Here is a 15,175-nt window from a genome sequence, read left to right on the forward strand (position 1 = left end):
ATTGCGTAGGTCTCGGCAATACATGAAGTTTCAAGCTAAACTTTCTAATATGCTGCACTCACCTCAGGTTTATAGAAGAAGAACGAAATCTGATTATGTATTTTGGTTCTACAAGGTAGTCAACTCCATCAAAATATTAAATATGTACCCAACTCAATTAATGATTAATCAGCCAATTACTCCATGGGATAACTGGGATCTATCAGTTGATTTTGTAAATGCTCCCAAGAAAGATAGTGTGCACACTACATTATTAAAACAGTTAACAATGAAAAGCATCACTGAAAGTACTCAGGGTATGGGTAACGATGTTTATCAGTGCTATACCGACGGCTCTGTAGAAGGTGGACGATGTACCGGATGTGCATGTAATATATTTGAACAATCTTCTCTCGTACATACAGCAATGAAGCGCGTCAATGACTGGGCAAGTACAACTCAAATCGAACTTGCAGGCTGAATTGCCACTGAATTTTTAAAGGACAAAGGCATTGGACTTATATACTGTGACTCGCAGAGTGCACTCCTGGTACTGAACGCACATAGTAGTAACACCCAGAAAATAGTCAGTGATATTCGAATGAATGTTTTAGCTGCTAAATAAAACAGATTTAAAATTAAATTCCTATGGATACCATCACATATTGGCATCTCAAGGCATGACACTGTTGATTTGCTTGCAAAGACAGCCTGTAGAAAACCAATAGTAGAAATTGATATGGGTGTTTCATTAGCAGTGACAAAGAGAATACTTAAATATGTAATGACGATCTCACCGACCTAACAAATTCACAAAGACCTGAAAGTTGTAGCATTAAATATTATGATAGATATCGTGAAGAAACATTCACATATGGGACTAATAGAACAAGAACCCGGCAATGTGATGTTATAGTGGCCAGAATACGTCTGGGATACAGACGTATCTGGCAGCTTTCTCAAAACCCAAATGTCGAGTACACAATGTGTCAACTTTGTGAAAGAGAAAACATGCACTCCTTTGAACATTATATTGTAGAATGTCCCATATTGACTGACTTTCGCCCTCCTGGGCTAAGGTATGCTGAACTCTGTAAGTTACTATATGAGTACTGGAACACTTGATGATATATTGGACTTGTACCCAAGATTGACCATGTAATGTATCACTTATACAATGTATATATATATGATGTAACTATATAACCTGAGCTTATAAAAGCACCTTAATCACCTTTAGTGATTAAGTGCTTAATTGCACACTAGTTTCTCTATCAGCTATCTCATCCTGTCAGGGTAAAAGAGACAAATGTATTTGTATGCATGTGTGTGTGTATATATATGTGTATATATGTATATGTAAGTATATATGTGTGTGTGTATGCATATGTATGTATATGTATGTGTAAAGCTGAACACACCCCAGAAAGATTCGAACCCAGACAGCCAGGAACACTGTGCACCTTGGCGTACCTGGTTCCTTAGCCGCTTGACCACACTGACTGTACAAAAATGTTGGAAGTAGTGAGACTTATGTTCCCAACATCCGACAGCGCTCGGTGGTTAACTTCTTGAGGTTATCTTGAGATGATTTCGGGGCTTTAGTGTCCCCGCGGCCCGGTCCTCGACCAGGCCTCCACCCCCAGGAAGCAGCCCGTGACAGCTGACTAACTCCCAGGTACCTATTTACTGCTAGGTAACAGGGGCATTCAGGGTGAAAGAAACTTTGCCCATTTGTTTCTGCCTCGTGCGGGAATCGAACCCGCGCCACAGAATTACGAGTCCTGCGTGCTATCCACCAGGCTACGATAGCTAACTAACTTGGGCATAGATATTTCATCGAATCACGTCACTTGGTGGGGCCTTGTGAGTAACACAAATGCAAACAAGTTTGAACAGTCTCCAAGCCAACATGCAACTGAAAACACCACACATCCCTGAGTAGGTAGTTGTTACTACCTACTCACTGCTAGGTGAACAGAGGCATTAGGCGAAAGGAAACTGAAAACAGAGGCATTAGGCGAAAGGAAACTGAAAACAGAGGCATTAGGCGAAAGGAAACTGAAAACAGAGGCATTAGGCGAAAGGAAACTGAAAACAGAGGCATTAGGCGAAAGGAAATGTGCCCAACCATTTCTGTCCTGCAAGGGATTCGAAACCATTTGATTGTTGCCGCCGGAGGCGGCTAGTTTATTGTGCACCCCATACCCATCCTGTGAGCGGTAGCGCAAAAGCATTACAGAGGGCACAAAAGGTCTTTATCAGACCTCATCTTAGATCATTACATAAACAATTTCATCTATCCTTCACACCTTATAGTTACAATGTCAGCTAGTTACAGAGAAAGTGCTATTTCAAGAGCTATATATTTACAGTAAGTCATTATACATTAATGGTAGGTCATATCGCTAATACATAATAGTTTGACCATTGGAGATATTACAAAGTCATAGGGGAGCTTCTGTTTATTATTAGTCCTCACAATACACTACTTGTTTCTTAATCTCATATGTCGTTTATCTACTGGAAGCGAAATATGGATACAGTCCAACGATTTCAGGTAATTTATCCATGGTAATAAGATAGGTTGCCATATCATACAGAGTGAGTTTAGATTTATCTCTAAATGGCTCAATTTTGCTACTATCCAAGATATAGTGTTCGAGTGTGTGTCCCTGACTTTGTCCACACACTTTACACTTTACTTCATCTAGATCCCTATACAAACCGAACTGCCAGAGATACATGTAGCCAAGTCTTATACGAGCTGTGACAACATCTGTTAGTCTACTGACTTTATTACTTGCCCCATACACATGTTTTACTTCACACATTGCGTTGTGATGAACAATGGACCTGCTAGTTCCAGTTTGCACTGTTCTACTTTCTTCAACTCCATCCAGGAGTTCTCGTCTAATGACACTTTTAAGGGACCTATTTGATAACTCAAGATTCCGTTCAATACTGTCTTTATTTACTGCAGCCTTAGCAAGGGCGTCAACTTTGTCATGTTCCTGCATGCCAATGTGAGAAAGAATCAACAACATTTTTATATTTACCCCCTTGCTAAGTATTCTTATATATCTAAGTCTAGCTTCCAAGACAAGCACGTTATTACTTGATTGCAAACTGTTTATTGCTCGTAGTGAGGAAAGAGAGTCAGAAATAATCAAGCTGTTTACTTCAGTGTTGTCAATAACTTCGTGTGCTACCAGTATTACTACCAACTCAGCTTGCATTGTGGACCCAAGTTACTAATTTGGATATTCCTTTGAATTGTGCTGCCATCGGGCTGATGAGCAACAGCAGCACTTCCTGCCCTCCCTGTAGCTGTATTGAGTGATCCGGCTGTGTATATGGTATGTGCTATGTTGTTTTTAGCTTGTATATTGTGAATTATTTCTATTGTGCTTAATTTAGCAGCAAGCTGAGCATGAGGGTTGTTAGTAATTAGTTTCTTGGTGGGGTATGCAGGGGTCAGGATGTCAAAAGGTACTATCTGCCAGGGTGGAAGGAAGTGCTGTACTCTTGCATCTGTATATACATCGTGCAGTCCCATCATTTTAATATGAGTGGCTGTTCTTTGAATCCATTTAGACTCGCTGGTTCCATTTCGTATGTGTTCTAACATTGCAACTGACACAATGTTGTTTTTGTTATCACGCAGAAGCTTTAGTCCCATCATAAGATTAATTTCAAATATTCTGTCTCGAATGCTAAGTATATTTAATTCTTTCCGCATGTTGAGAACTTTAATAGTTATAGGACAGCCAAGTACAATTCTGATTCGAAACCAGAATTCTCGTTTCCTTTCTTCTACTGAAGAAGAATTCTTCCTGCCCGAAACGCTTTGCGTAATAGTGGCTTTAGGCATTGTATGTACTAGCTCCATCTATAAATCCATCAATGTTTTGTATCTCACCTTGTATGAATGTACTTTACCTGAATAAATATTTAATTTGATTTGATTGTGTGTAGACAACGAATCCTACTATACTACCGGAACCCTAAACTACCAGGGTGATGGTACCCAAGTAACGCACTCTGACAGACATATAAACACAAGCTCTTAAAATCTTGTTAAGAACATAGTTTACAGCAACTTGATAAAGGATGTAGGAGGTATCTGCAAATTTGGTTTTAAAACACTGACACATGAATTTGGTCTTTCCTTTACCAATATATGTATCGTTATAATTACCTTGCCTGTAATCTATATATCAGTTTATTATCAAGTCAGAACATTTGATCTTACATTAAACACAGTTAAAAGTGGTATTGATGAAGCATATTAATATATTATCAAATACCAGAAAGTTAGGCTTTGTTCAGCTTTCTCTTGTAACCTGGAAGTGCAATAAATAATTGTCGCTGAAGTAAGAATACGTATACTAAACTGAGTCGTGTAAAGTACCTCAGTGTGAGTCACGTGGTGCAGTAGCCTCACGTGAGTCAGGTGTAGCCTCATGTGAGTCACGTGTAGCCTCATGTGAGTCAGGTGGAGCAGTAGCCTCATGTGAGTCAGGTGGTGCAGTAGCCTCATGTGAGTCACGTGGTGCAGTAGCCTCACGTGAGTCAGGTGGTGCAGTAGCCTCACGTGAGTCAGGTGGTGCAGTAGCCTCATGTGAGTCAGGTGGTGCAGTAGCCTCATGTGAGTCAGGTGGTGCAGTAGCCTCATGTGAGTCAGGTGGTGCAGTAGCCTCACGTGAGTCAGGTGGTGCAGTAGCCTCACGTGAGTCAGGTGGTGCAGTAGCCTCACGTGAGTCAGGTGGTGCAGTAGCCTCACGTGAGTCCCATCCCAGAACTATCCCTCCCATTCCAGAACTATCCCTCCCCTCCCAGAACTATCCCTCCCCTCCCAGAACTATCCCTCCCCTCCCAGTACTATCCCTCCCCTCCCAGAACTATCCCTCCCCTCCCAGAACTATCCCTCCCCTCCCAGAACTATCCCTCCCCTCCCAGAACTATCCCTCCCCTCCCAGAACTATTCTTCCCCTCCCAGAACTATCCCTCACCTCCCAGAACTATCCCTCCCCTCCCAGAACTATCCCTCCCCTCCCAGAACAGAGTGTGAATCACCTTGTAATGGTGTCCAAGGAGAGTCCGGCCGCGCATATCGCCAACTATGAAGGCGTGGGTTCCTGCCATCAATGCCGCCACCACAGCATCATCATGTGGCATAAGGTCTGTTTTATTCCACAACTTCTTATAGAGGTCATCATTGGAATTCTTCAGCACCCATGACAGGCTACCACTGATGTCCTTCAATGCCAACCTTTTATAAATTATTACATTAGTTATTACCACTGAGTCACAATAATTATTTTTCCTTAGACTATTTAATAATAGTTTATATTTTATAAATGAGTAATATTATTTTCACACACACACACACACACACACACACACACTGTTACGGACCCGAGCCCAGCGTCCGAGCACGGAGCAGTGACGACCGCGCCACTCTGTGGGTCAGCTTCCGAAACCCCCTCCAAATGGACAGTGCCATCTAGTGAGGAAGAGATATACTGGCCACAAGGGCTAGTTTCCCGTCCTGATCAGCTTATAACACAGCCGCTGCTGACCTCTGGTGAGGTGGGGCTTAGACAGCAACGCTATCTATGGAGTGGATAGGTGGGCGTTTGTGTCTAAGCCAGTAAGTGAGGTGCCCTAGAGTGTCCCTATTACTAATGACGTGTCTGATTACAGAGTCGACCTGGGACTGCTGTAATGGAAGTTGGATCAGTCTACCCAAGCCAGTCGAAGAGTCTCCACGTGTTTGCTGCAGCAGCTGTGAGTCACCCCCCCGGATGAACACTGTGGTGTTAGCCTGCCTGTGACGTGGCAGTTGAGGGATTGTCGTACCCGGGGCTGACTGGTGAAGACGCTTAACCACTGGGGTGTTGTGGTGAGGAGAGTGATCTGTGGGATCGCACGAGGCTCCTGACTAGGGCTCGCAACCCTAGTATCGGTCGAGGAGTGGCCTACGCAGCGTTGCTGATTGGAACCTGCCAGCTACAGGCTGGATTTGTGGTTGACGGCCTCCACGACGGTGCCCCCAGTGGAACTGTGATTTGGCTGGCCTGTGGCCAGGGTAGACTCGAGAGAATCGAAGGATTCATCGTGAGGCCACAAGAGGACCAAGAGCTTAGCATCGTTGAGCACCGTGAACGTCCAGAGTCTTCAGAGGAAGACTACATTGTACATAATAGTGTTTATTCCTCCCCGTGTGATAATCTATATATTATTTATGGTGACGGTGATAATTATATTATTAAGTTTTTGCCTTTGTCTCCCTTCCCCTTTAATTTACTTGCATTACGGATCACATCCCTTAAAAGCCACTACTAGCTTGGGGCCGGATACCCTACCTCTAACAACATCAGAGAAAGAACCCGGTTGCGACCCGAGAGGGCCGTAACATAATTGGCATCCCCAGCGGGATCCGACCCCTTGTCAAGTATGTTTGACAGGGGTGGTGAAGTGGTGCAATCCCTGTAAATAATTCCCCCTGTGTGTGACTATTAGGACGTTATACGTCCTGTGCGGTGCTCGGAGTGACTAAGTGCAATATTGTGTAGTGCGGTGCTCTCGCTGTGATTAAGTGCAATATTGTGTAGTGCGGTGCCCGGAGTAATTACGTGCAATATTGCCAAGTGCAGTGTTTGGTGCGGTAAAGTGCAATATTGACGTAGAACAGTGCTCGGTGCGTTAAGTGCTAAAGTGAAGCGGTGTGTTAAGTGCTAGTGTTCCATCTCAGTGACAATGGCAGAAAAATCGACCATCGACGATCTGGACGATGTTCAGGCTTTTCTGAACAGGGAGGACTGTCTTGCCAGATTAAAATATCTGGGGAAACAGGAACTCGTACTGGTGAGTGCCTACCTGGAGATCAAGATACGTGCCAGTGATTCCCGTGTGGAGATCTTGTCCAAAGTTCACCGGCATTTGAAGGCCGATGAGAAACAAGAAAGTGAGGCACAAGGTACAAAAGAAAGTGAGGAAGTAGCTTCCACTGAAAAGGAAGATAAAGGCAGTGACATTGACAGCGATGCAGGTGAGCTAAATATTAGCCTACTTACAGTAAAAATGCGTGCCTTGGAAATAAATCGCGAGATAGAATGGAAGAAATTAGAAATGGAAAGAGAGAGACAAGATAAAGAATTAGAGATGAGGCGTTTAGAATTAGAAGAAAGGAAAGCAGAAAGAGAGAGAAGAGAAACGAGGAAGAGAAAGAGAAGAACGAGAAAGAGAAGAGAAACGAGAAAGAGAAGAACGAGAGAGAGAAAGAGAAGAACGAGACAGGCAAGAACGACGAGACAGACAGGAAAAAGAGAGACAACATGAGCTAGAAGTATTGCGGTTAGGCGGTGGTCGGAGGCAAACGACGGATACAAGTCTTTTCGATCCCGTGAGGAACATCAAAATGGTCCCGAAGTTCAACGAGAAGGAAGTTTCGAAGTTCTTCACGGCCTTCGAGAAAGTCGCAGCCTCTTTGGAGTGGCCAAAGGAGAATTGGGCCATCATGATACAGTCTGTCTTGACTGGGAAGGCCCAGATCGCCTACTCCACGTTGTCCCTTGATGACTCTGGCGATTATGACAAGGTGAAGAAGGTGGTGCTCATGGCTTACCAATTGGTACCTGAGACTTACAGGCAGAAGTTCAGAAACCTGAAGAAGACCTCGGAGCACACTTTCACCGAATTCGCCACAATCAAGGAGCGACTTTTCCAGGAATGGTGTACCTCTCGGAAGATGGAGACCAAAGGAGACCTCGAGCAGCTCATACTGTTAGAGGACTTCAAAGACTGTCTGTCTGGAGATCTGAAGACCTACCTAGAGGAACAGCAGGTAGAGACCTTGAGTGCGGCAGCCACCATGGCTGAGGAATACATCCTAACGCATAGGCCTTCTGCTAAGTACGTCCCGAGGAATTACCCACGCCGGTTTGACAAGCCTAGTCAGGAAGAAGAGAGACCCGTCCCACGAAGCGCTGAGAAGACGCCCCCAAGTAGCCCTCGAAGGACTAGTCCTAACAGTCCTAAACACCGGAGTCCGAGGAGGAATATGGTGTGCTGGACTTGTGGGCAGAAAGAGCATGTAGCTGCTATGTGCCAAGGCAGAAGAGGTAGCGGCCCACGTAGGGAGGTGATGTTAGTGAGCTGTGTGACACCACCAGAGGGAACCCCCTCCCTGATGACTAGTCAGGAAGAATCCAGATTGTTTTCCCCTCACACTTCAAGCGGGTATTTATCGAGTGATCATACTGGTAGATCTGTTGTAGTGCTCAGAGATAGTGGAGCAGCCCAGTCCCTGATCGTGAGTAGCTCGTTACCCGAGGGAGTGAGTGTGGATAGGAGACAAAAGGTTGTCCTAGTCGGGTTTCCTAGGACGCAGTACATCGCCCCCTTAGTGCCAGTACATCTTGACTCACCTTACTTCAGCGGCACATGTGCGTTGGCAGTAGTCGATGCCCTACCTATAGCTGGGATTGACGTGATACTAGCCATCGACTTGGTGACAGATTGGAGCAACAATCATCCCAAGGTCGCGGACGAGTCAGCCGGAACAGCAAGGTCTGAGGTAATAGCAGGCAGTGGTAATATCCAGGTATGGACAGATCCGGAATTAAATATGTTTAATCCTTCCTCTCACCCACAGATCGACAGCATTATAGCAGAATCTCCTGATTCTTCTCCCGACGAGGAACATACGGTTACGATGACAGAAGCGACTGAGCGAGAAGAGAGGCCTCGTGTACAAGCACCCACGGATACCAAAGAGTCTGGAGTGAAGGCACCTAAGTACTTGCAGTATGGCAAGGTACAGCGTTCATTGAACCGGCCAGAAATTCCCCAGACATCGGAGGTATGTGAGGTACGTGTGAAGGTTCTAGTGCCCTCTTCGGTCCAAACCAGGCTAATGAATATAGACGGTTATGGACATTACAAGCTCATGAAACTTGTCCCTAAATTAACCAAATGTTTCTTAGCGGTGTTTTGTTTTGTTCTCGTGTGTGTACTCAGTAAGGACCAGTGGACGACCCGACAGATGATGGCTCCCATGAACATCGTGAAGAGATCCCAGGGATTCGAGACGTGCACTGTGAGTGTTGCAGTCAAAGGAGGGACCTGGAAGGTGATGGTAAATACAGGAGGTACGAGATATGATAATATGAGTGACTGTTTCCGACAGGTTGACACCCCCCGCGTGATTGCTGAGCCTAGATGCAGCGTTATACGGAACGTTGGTCAACCTGACGGTAGCAGAGCGAATGCCATCTTCGGTGTACAAGCAGCTCTGTTGGAACTAGGTGTGGGCCTAGTAGGCGAGTATGCAGTAAGTATTGACTTACCCACTGTCGCTGTCACTCTGAATTATCAGACCCCTGTATTCCAGGTTCCCGTCTCCCTGAAGGACTACCGGACCGGCACCAGAAATGCCGTCTGTAACCAGCCATCATCGGTGCCACGACACAGGGAAGTGTCGATGATCGTGTCTATATCAATCCTTACTCGAGGCAGCGTGAGATAATGCCCCTGCTTGAAATCGCAGTGGAGGTGTGGAAGATTACATCAGGCAGATCATCGTCTTCCATCTGCAAGTTCCCTTTGTGCCAGGGTTTCTCCTTAGGACAGTTCTGTGGACAAGACAGCCTCACCACTCCAGTTCTTAGTGTACGTGAGTCCATTTGGAGTTGTATTCGCGTACTAATTTGGTTTGTGTTTTTCTTTATAGAAACCCAAACCAAATTCTTTTTGGTGGGGAGGTGTTACGGACCCGAGCCCAGCGTCCGAGCACGGAGCAGTGACGACCGCGCCATCTGTGGGTCAGCTCCCGAAACCCCCTCCAAATGGACGGTGCCATCTAGTGAGGAAGAGATATACTTGCCACAAGGGCTAGTTTCCCGTCCTGATCAGCTCATAACACAGCCGCTGCTGACCTCTGGTGAGGTGGAGCTTAGACAGCAATGCCATCTATGGAGTGGATAGGTGGGCGTTTGTGTCTAAGCCAGTAAGTGAGGTGCCCTAGAGTGTCCCTATTACTGATGACGTGTCTGATTACAGAGTCGACCTGGGACTGCTGTAATGGAAGTTGGATCAGTCTACCCAAGCCAGTCGAAGAGTCTCCACGTGTTTGCTGCAGCAGCTGTGAGTCACCCCCCCGGATGAACACTGTTGTGTTAGCCTGCCTGTGACGTGGCAGTTGAGGGATTGTCGTACCCGGGGCTGACTGGTGAAGACGCTTAACCACTGGGGTGTTGTGGTGAGGAGAGTGATCTGTGGGATCGCACGAGGCTCCTGACTAGGGCTCGCAACCCTAGTATCGGTCGAGGAGTGGCCTACGCAGCGTTGCTGATTGGAACCTGCCAGCTACAGGCTGGATTTGTGGTTGACGGCCTCCACGACGGTGCCCCCAGTGGAACTGTGATTTGGCTGGCCTGTGGCCAGGGTAGACTCGAGAGAATCGAAGGATTCATCGTGAGGCCACAAGAGGACCAAGAGCTTAGCATCGTTGAGCACCGTGAACGTCCAGAGTCTTCAGAGGAAGACTACATTGTACATAATAGTGTTTATTCCTCCCCGTGTGATAATCTATATATTATTTATGGTGACGGTGATAATTATATTATTAAGTTTTTGCCTTTGTCTCCCTTCCCCTTTAATTTACTTGCATTACGGATCACATCCCTTAAAAGCCACTACTAGCTTGGGGCCGGATACCCTACCTCTAACAACATCAGAGAAAGAACCCGGTTGCGACCCGAGAGGGCCATAACACACACACACACACACACACACACACACATATATATATATATATATATATATATATATATATATATATATATATATATATATATATATATATTTATATTTATATTTTTATAGGTTGTGAGGGTACCACCTCTGGTGCCAATGTGGGGACCCATTGCCTCGGAGAAGAAAATAAAAAGTATTCAGAGGAGACCTTGTGGTTTCTCACTGAACACTAATATTATCTTCTCCTACCACCCCTATTCTTTTGTATGTACACATATATATTTACTTTATTTGAACTTTGTTACAAAAAAGGAGTTACATATAGGTTACAAAGATGGTTATCATAGGTTGTCGAGTTCCTCCAGCTCCTCAGATGGCGGGCAGGAACCCTGGATGCAGTGCGCATTTCCCCTCTGTATCGCCACACTGAGGTGCTGGAAAAGAAAGCTTGCAGCTCTTGGGTCCCTTGTTGTTTCAATGAGCCTAGATCCCAGTTCCTTCAAAAAACTGGTAGCACTTTTACCCCAGGCGCCGAGTGTCTCAGAAGCACTGGGGACAAAATTGTAGTGGTGATCCAGTTCTCTATACTTACGGGATTTGGCTGCTTCCCTGTGGGTGGCAGCGCCACCTGGTTGTGCAACACTGAGGTTAATGTAGGTGTTAGCCAGGGTTGATACGCACGTGTAGTCCCATACCAACTGCTTGCCATTCTTCCAGGGGTTCACTGTGATACCATCCGTGCGACCAATAAGAGCATCAGAGTTACGGGGTGTTAGGTAACGGGGCTCTCTTTCAGCTGGGCATCCAGCTGTGGTGAGGCTCCTCTTGATGATGTCGTTAACTTCACTGTGCCTCGAGTGCCATCCCCCTGTGCTTTGGCAGAGTAGGCCATGGTGGCCGTACCTGTCAGCCACCACCTCGCCGCAAATACACCTATATCTGGTGTGGATTGGGGCAGCAAAGGCGGAGGGCGTGTGGTGTGAGACGCGTGCCAGTTGCCGACATTGGGGTTGCTAACAGGAAATCCCCTGCATGTGGTGCTGCTACTGCTGTGAGGCGAGCAATGTCGTGTTGTGTTGTTGCAGCACCCAGGCACTCTGCAGCAACTTGGTCTACAATGGAGCCATCCCAGCTGGATTGCTTGTGGGCTTTTGGGGATGGTGGTTGAGGTGATTGGCCTGCACGAGAGGCCCACTCTGTGGCACAGCGTTTAAAATTGGGATCATGTACACCTGCCAGCTGATGTAAGTGGGCAGGTAGAATTTCCTTCACAAGGGCGTCGGATGCTGATAAGGAGGACAGGAAGGCTGGAACAGCGATTTGCGTTGCTGTTCGAACTCCAAGGCCCCCAAGTCTTACGGGAAGAGAGGCTTGTTTCCACTGTAGGTCATCGAGAGAGAGGTTAAGGGCTTTTTCTAGCATTGATTTCAGTAACCGGTCATACTCATTTAGTTTTTGGCTACTGTAAGATGGTGAACACCTCAGAAAGTAGGTTAACCTGGGGAGGGACAGACATCTGGTGATGAGGTAGAGTGCATCATGAGCATCAATATCCTCAATCCTCCCATCCATCCTCTTAAGGTCGGCGATTTTCTTATCAAGGACCTCATCGATGGCTTTCAACCCCAGGGGAGCTCCTAGGAGGGTGCTGTCTTCAGGTTTAGTTTTATGGATATTTGACAGAAGACCCTCTATTCTCTCTACGATGCCCTGGTTGGAACATATTATTTCACATTTAGAAGGGTTCAGGGTGAGGCCTAAAACTGCACCTTGCTCCTGGATTTTTCTGATGTCCTCCAGGAGGGAGTCTAGGGAACCAGCTAGGGTACCATCATCCAAGAACCAGATGTTAAGCTCGCTGGACAGGACCTCTGTGACTTGTTGTGACAATCAACCAGGTGCTGGAGAGTGTGGAGGTGCTGTGGGTACTGGGGACTATACCTGTAGTGACTATCAACCAGGTACTGGGGACTTTACCTGTAGTGACTGTCCACCAGCTGCTGGAGAGTGTGGAGGTGCTGTGGGTACTAGGAACTTTACCTGTAGTGACTGTCAACCAGGTGCTGGAGAGTGTGGAGGTGCTGTGGGTAGGTTGGTCTGGTGAAGATGGCTATGAGGTTGCAGGTGTAGGCGCCACTGATGATGAGACAATAGAGGTACCACACACCGACGAACATCCTCCGCCACACTGTGTGGGGGAGAGCCGGCAAGCTCTGGTTCAGTGGTCCTCGCTGTAGGTAGAGCCAGGTGGACCCCACGCCGCCCACCATGGCCGCCCCCGCCACACGCTCCTGCACACGTCAACATTTATGTTAATTTCCAACGAAAAATAATTAAACCTGCGGAAGATGGCATCAATGTTAACTCTTCCTGAACACCAGTAATGAATGATTTGTCAACATATCTCGCAACGCAGTCCTCGTCCACTTATTGGTGTCTAGTGTCTCAGTCCTCGTCCACTTACTGGTGTCTAGTGTCTCAGGCCTCGTCCACTTACTGGTGTCTAGTGTCTCAGTCCTCGTACACTTACTGGTGTCTAGTGTCTCAGGCCTCGTACACTTACTGGTGTCTAGTGTCTCAGTCCTCGTACACTTACTGGTGTCTAGTGTCTCAGTCCTCGTACACTTACTGGTGTCTAGTGTCTCAGGTCTCGTCCACTTACTGGTGTCTAGTGTCTCAGGCCTCGTACACTTACTGGTGTCTAGTGTCTCAGTCCTCGTCCACTTACTGGTGTCTAGTGTCTCAGGTCTCGTACACTTACTGGTGTCTAGTGTCTCAGGCCTCGTCCACTTACTGGTGTCTAGTGTCTCAGGTCTCGTACACTTATTGGTGTCTAGTGTCTCAGTCCTCGTCCACTTACTGGTGTCTAGTGTCTCAGGCCTCGTACACTTACTGGTGTCTAGTGTCTCAGGTCTCGTCCACTTATTGGTGTCTAGTGTCTCAGTCCTCGTCCACTTACTGGTGTCTAGTGTCTCAGGCCTCGTACACTTACTGGTGTCTAGTGTCTCAGGCCTCGTCCAGTTACTGGTGTCTAGTGTCTCAGGTCTCGTACACTTACTGGTGTCTAGTGTCTCAGGTCTCGTCCACTTACTGGTGTCTAGTGTCTCAGGCCTCGTACACTTACTGGTGTCTAGTGTCTCAGGCCTCGTCCACTTACTGGTGTCTAGTGTCTCAGGCCTCGTACACTTACAGGTGTCTAGTGTCTCAGTCCTCGTACACTTACTGGTGTCTAGTGTCTCAGTCCTCGTCCACTTACTGGTGTCTAGTGTCTCACGCCTCGTCCACTTACTGGTGTCTAGTGTCTCAGGCCTCGTACACTTACTGGTGTCTAGTGTCTCAGGCCTCGTCCACTTACTGGTGTCCAGTGTTTCAGGTCTCGTACATTTTCTATTGTCTAGTGTCTCAGGCCTAGTACACTTTCTATTGTCTAGTGTCTCAGGCCTAGTACACTTTCTATTGTCTAGTGTCTCAGGCCTAGTACACTTATTGGTGTCTAGTGTCTCAGGTCTCGTCCACTTACTGGTGTCTAGTGTCTCAGGCCTCGTCCACTTACTGGTGTCTAGTGTCTCAGGCCTCGTCCACTTACTGGTGTCTAGTGTCTCAGGTCTCGTACACTTACTGGTGTCTAGTGTCTCAGGCCTCGTACACTTACTGGTGTCTAGTGTCTCAGGCCTCGTACACTTACTGGTGTCTAGTGTCTCAGGCCTCGTCCACTTACTGGTGTCTAGTGTCTCAGGCCTCGTACACTTACTGGTGTCTAGTGTCTCAGTCCTCGTCCACCTACTGGTGTCTAGTGTCTCAGGCCTCGTCCACTTACTGGTGTCTAGTGTCTCAGTCCTCGTCCACTTACTGGTGTCTAGTGTCTCAGTCCTCGTCCACTTACTGGTGTCTAGTGTCTCAGGCCTCGTCCACTTACTGGTGTCTAGTGTCTCAGTCCTCGTCCACTTACTGGTGTCTAGTGTCTCAGTCCTCGTACACTTACTGGTGTCTAGTGTCTCAGGTCTCGTCCACTTACTGGTGTCTAGTGTCTCAGGCCTCGTACACTTACTGGTGTCTAGTGTCTCAGGTCTCGTCCACTTACTGGTGTCTAGTGTCTCAGGCCTCGTCCACTTACTGGTGTCTAGTGTCTCAGTCCTCGTCCACTTACTGGTGTCTAGTGTCTCAGGCCTCGTCCACTTACTGGTGTCTAGTGTCTCAGTCCTCGTACACTGTTAGAAATAACCAATAGTTTTATACATCTTTGTACTTTATACAACCTTGGTATTAACCAAAGTAGTTACTAAAATTACTAACTTGTAAATTTAATCATTATCATGATTTATTCACTGCCAAATTCTTCCTAGTCAGAGTGACGACGTGAGGCAGTAACATGAATTCTCTCCACATTTAGTTGGATTTATAACAAGAATCCAGTTTATCATTTCCTTTACTA

The sequence above is a fragment of the Procambarus clarkii genome, chromosome 71 (genome assembly GCF_040958095.1).
Source record: "Procambarus clarkii isolate CNS0578487 chromosome 71, FALCON_Pclarkii_2.0, whole genome shotgun sequence".
In the NCBI taxonomy this organism is placed as follows: domain Eukaryota; kingdom Metazoa; phylum Arthropoda; class Malacostraca; order Decapoda; family Cambaridae; genus Procambarus; species Procambarus clarkii.